This window comes from Schistocerca americana, unplaced genomic scaffold (genome assembly GCF_021461395.2).
Source record: "Schistocerca americana isolate TAMUIC-IGC-003095 unplaced genomic scaffold, iqSchAmer2.1 HiC_scaffold_492, whole genome shotgun sequence".
NCBI classification, from domain to species: Eukaryota; Metazoa; Arthropoda; class Insecta; order Orthoptera; family Acrididae; genus Schistocerca; species Schistocerca americana.
In genome coordinates this window covers 27,501-32,500 of record NW_025726228.1, presented here as the reverse complement: position 1 = coordinate 32,500, position 5,000 = coordinate 27,501, and the positions used below count along the sequence as shown (strand labels likewise).

The 5,000-nt window shown below is 52.2% G+C and overlaps 1 non-coding gene across 1 annotated transcript in view; it reads right to left on the bottom strand.

Annotated features, from left to right (window-relative positions):
- The window catches only part of LOC124585263, a 1,910-nt gene extending 1,890 nt beyond the window's left edge, over positions 1-20 (bottom strand). Inside the window, exon 1 of the ribosomal RNA XR_006974833.1 lies at positions 1-20. This exon is cut by the window's left edge and continues 1,890 nt beyond it. This is a non-coding gene — a ribosomal RNA (small subunit ribosomal RNA).
- Positions 21-5,000: the final 4,980 nt, after the last annotated feature.

Genomic DNA, 5,000 nt, shown 5'->3' with positions numbered 1-5,000 from the left:
CTGGCAGGATCAACCAGGGAGCTGCGTCAACTAGAGCTGAGCAGCCGGCCGCCCGGGAGTGTGTCCCGGGGGCCCGCGCGAACACGCAAGCGTCCGCTCAATTATTCTGCAAACAGGAGGAGGCTGAGCTCCCCTGCACAATACACCTCGAAACCCTCTCAGGTCCCGGCGGCGCGCAGCGCCGTCCTAAGTACTTGGTCGGGTTCGAGAGAGGCGCAATCGCCCGGAGTTTGGCGAGTAGACGCTTTAGGTGCGACCACCCGTGCTCCCAACTGAGCTTGCCGCTGCCGACAGAGGCCCGGGAGCGTGCTGTCGTGGCATTGCCGGCGGGAGACAACACGCGCCACCTACGGTGACCGGCAGCTCCAACGCCAGCGCCACAGAAGGACAAAAGCCCCACTTGGGTGCCGAAGCGAACTCTCCCAGCACAGCGCACGCGCCAACACGTCCGCACAGCTGCGATACAAACCACCTGCGAGAACCGCAGAGGCGACCGAGCAGCAGACGGCGTCGCGGCGCCGAGCGCCGGGCGGCGGCGCATCCTCAGCGCACACAGTCCTCAATCGGACCAGCACACTGCAGATGTCCACCGCGCTTCGCACCGGGCCCGCGAGGACCTACTTTGGCCGCACGGCGCCGCGTGCAGGGTGCGCCGGCGCGCAGCTGCGCCGCCTGCCGCCTCCGTCGGCCGGCGCGCCTGCCACTGGCCGCCCCCACCAGCCGGCTGTAGCGCGTGCGCCCACGCACCGCGCGGCCAGCACGCCGGGAGGCCCCCCCTCACCGGCCGGGGACGGTCCCACCCAGCCACCGCCGCGTATCGCTTCACACCCAGATGCCATTCACGTTCGTGGGCATGGTGGGTATCGCTGGAACAACCGGTTGGTAGCTCAACCGATCGTCGCCATCACTGATTCACCTCTAGCGAGAACAACCGCACCACAACGGTTTACCAGTTGTTCATTTGCATAACGTCACCAGCAAACGTAGGCGTCCATCGCCATTTGCAAATTCAACGATTGTTGCATGCCTGTGTCAGGTGTCACGACACACTATGTCTGCCCACATACACGCAACAACATGTGCACGCTTCGCGAACACGTGGAAGGTGGCCCCCGTACGTATGCGATGTCCATTGCGCGAACGACTGTCAACCGGCCTCTGTCGCATGTCGCAGATGTGGAACGCAGTGCACCATGCTATCACGGTGTGTGAGAAGAGACGACTACGTCTGACAACACGCGCCACTACATCAACAGACGGCTCATGCTGATCGCCATCCAGGGCATACCACACTGCAATCCAGCTCTTATAGGGAGACGACACGTAGCTGAGTGCACAACATTTGGACCGCATGGTTCGCCGTTGTTGGCGCAGTCGTTGTACGGTCACATGTACCACGATGTATCATTCAGTACATGAGGACCAATGTGCAGTACAGTGTGTGATTTGGACGTACAACATCAGCGGACAGTTGACACAGGCCGTACCACAGCGTAGGCTAAGTGCTTCGCACATGCGAATGCCAATGAACAACTGCAAATGCCAATGAACAACTGCAAAGGGCATTGAGCATGTACGTCCTGCTGCCATCCACATTACAGTGTATAGCTGCAAGGTGTTTAACATGAAGCGATACACTGGGGACCGGGCAGTGCGAGTAGCAAACTATATTGCGGGGGTTGCAGTTAGGCAACACTACACTAATTTAACGCGTCGTATGACAATTACAGAGCAGGTTAAGGCCCAACGTGTGTTGGGTTAAGGCCCAACGTGTGTTGGGTTAAGGCCCAACGTGTGTTGGGTTAAGGCCCAACGTGTGTTGGGTTAAGGCCCAACGTGTGTTGGGTTAAGGCCCAACGTGTGTTGGGTTAAGGCCCAACGTGTGTTGGGTTAAGGCCCAACGTGTGTTGGGTTAAGGCCCAACGTGTGTTGGGTTAAGGCCCAACGTGTGTTGGGTTAAGGCCCAACGTGTGTTGGGTTAAGGCCCAACGTGTGTTGGGTTACGTTAAGGGGCAATGTGGGTTACGTTAAGGGGCAATGTGGGTTACGTTAAGGGGCAATGTGGGTTACGTTACGGCGCAATATAGGTTACGTTACGGCGCAATATAGGTTACGTTAAGGCGCAATACAGGTTACGTTAAGGCGCAATACAGGTTACGTTAAGGCGCAATACAGGTTACGTTAAGGCGCAATACAGGTTACGTTAAGGCGCAATACAGGTTACGTTAAGGCGCAATACAGGTTACGTTAAGGCGCAATACAGGTTACGTTAAGGCGCAATACAGGTTACGTTAAGGCGCAATACAGGTTACGTTAAGGCGCAATGCAGGTTACGTTAAGGCGCAATGCAGGTTACGTTAAGGCGCAATACAGGTTACGTTAAGGCGCAATACAGGTTACGTTAAGGCGCAATACAGGTTACGTTAAGGCGCAATACAGGTTACGTTAAGGCGCAATACAGGTTACGTTAAGGCGCAATACAGGTTACGTTAAGGCGCAATACAGGTTACGTTAAGGCGCAATACAGGTTACGTTAAGGCGCAATACAGGTTACGTTAAGGCGCAATACAGGTTACGTTAAGGCGCAATACAGGTTACGTTAAGGCGCAATACAGGTTACGTTAAGGCGCAATACAGGTTACGTTAAGGCGCAATACAGGTTACGTTAAGGCGCAATACAGGTTACGTTAAGGCGCAATACAGGTTACGTTAAGGCGCAATACAGGTTACGTTAAGGCGCAATACAGGTTACGTTAAGGCGCAATACAGGTTACGTTAAGGCGCAATACAGGTTACGTTAAGGCGCAATACAGGTTACGTTAAGGCGCAATACAGGTTAGGTTAAGGCGCAATACAGGTTAGGTTAAGGCGCAATACAGGTTAGGTTAAGGTACGACATAGGTTAGGTTAAGGTACGACATAGGTTAGGTTAAGGTACGACATAGGTTAGGTTAAGGTACGACATAGGTTAGGTTAAGGTACGACATAGGTTAGGTTAAGGTACGACATAGGTTAGGTTAAGGTACGACATAGGTTAGGTTAAGGTACGACATAGGTTAGGTTAAGGTACGACATAGGTTAGGTTAAGGTACGACATAGGTTAGGTTAAGGTACGACATAGGTTAGGTTAAGGTACGACATAGGTTAGGTTAAGGTACGACATAGGTTAGGTTAAGGTACGACATAGGTTAGGTTAAGGTACGACATAGGTTAGGTTAAGGTACGACATAGGTTAGGTTAAGGTACGACATAGGTTAGGTTAAGGTACGACATAGGTTAGGTTAAGGTACGACATAGGTTAGGTTAAGGTACGACATAGGTTAGGTTAAGGTACGACATAGGTTAGGTTAAGGTACGACATAGGTTAGGTTAAGGTACGACATAGGTTAGGTTAAGGTACGACATAGGTTAGGTTAAGGTACGACATAGGTTAGGTTAAGGTACGACATAGGTTAGGTTAAGGTACGACATAGGTTAGGTTAAGGTACGACATAGGTTAGGTTAAGGTACGACATAGGTTAGGTTAAGGTACGACATAGGTTAGGTTAAGGTACGACATAGGTTAGGTTAAGGTACGACATAGGTTAGGTTAAGGTACGACATAGGTTAGGTTACGGTACGACATAGGTTAGGTTACGGTACCACATAGGTTAGGTTACGGTACGACATAGGTTAGGTTACGGTACGACATAGGTTAGGTTACGGTACGACATAGGTTAGGTTACGGTACGACATAGGTTAGGTTACGGTACGACATAGGTTAGGTTACGGTACGACATAGGTTAGGTTACGGTACGACATAGGTTAGGTTACGGTACGATATAGGTTAGGTTACGGTACGATATAGGTTAGGTTAAGGTACACATTGTTGTAAGGAAAGGTTTAATGGGGGGCGGGGCGGGGCGGCCGGTTTGTTGATTGTGATTATAGTAAGTGGATGCCTGCGGCATCATCTGATTTGCCACGTCAGGATGCACCTTTGGCTCATGACAGGCGGCGCTCTCATTCCATGCTTGTGGCAGACCTGTGTCTTTCATTCCTGCCATTGTTTGTGTGCTGTGAGAGGAGGCAGTATTGTGATGTTGGGTGCACCCCTGTGTAGGACATGTGTGGGTGTTGGTGGCTTGGCTGAGCAATGGTGGTTGTCGGGTGGGTGGGATATTCTGTTTTCTGAGTGGACCTCCCAGTCTGGTTATGACAGTGTGGATTGTCTAATGTGGCGGAGAGGATGCACTGGGTGTTGTTCCATGCTGGTGCTTACATATTGTCTGTGTGCGTGTTACAGGCAGAGAGTAGTGCGTGATAAGGGTGTGTGGCTGACGTGTGGTTGTGATTGTGAGCAGAGTCTTTCAGCATGTATACGGACAGTTGTATACATTATCTGTATTCTGATGGCTCTATCTATTACTAATCAGCGCCGTGTATACGTTTAATCCGGTTCCAGTCGAAACTGTTGTATCTCTGTACATTAGTGACACGGCGAGCCCGCTATGTAGTTACTCGTCTCGGCAGCTTCCACCGGTGTATGGCAAATGATTATAAGGAATCAGTCTAGTCGTCAATACCGATGGTGTGACGTCACATGTCTGGGGTGGGGGACGCTGCGCCCTTCCGGTGGGTCATGGCCTAGAAAGACTCTTCCCACGCAGGGGGGCGTGGACTGTCATTGACTCTTCCAGGTAATATACTTGCCGTACGTTCTTGCGACTGCGAGTGCAACGCTCACCGGTACCGACATGGATGGAGCGCCTCCTAGCTGACCGCTCAGCATCGGCATTCGTACAGAGAGCAACGCGGTCGCGTCTCTAGCTCGTAACTGGTACAGCCCGCAGCTCATGTATAGGGACAGCGGGAATGTCGCATATTGGAGATAACTCTTCATGAAACGCATGTTATAGGGGTGGATTGCACATTGCGACTGCGGGAAAAGTCCGCCGTTCATCCGCTGGAGTTGCGAGTTGGGCGGTTGGAGTGGGGCGCAGGTGGAGTGATTGCCGGTC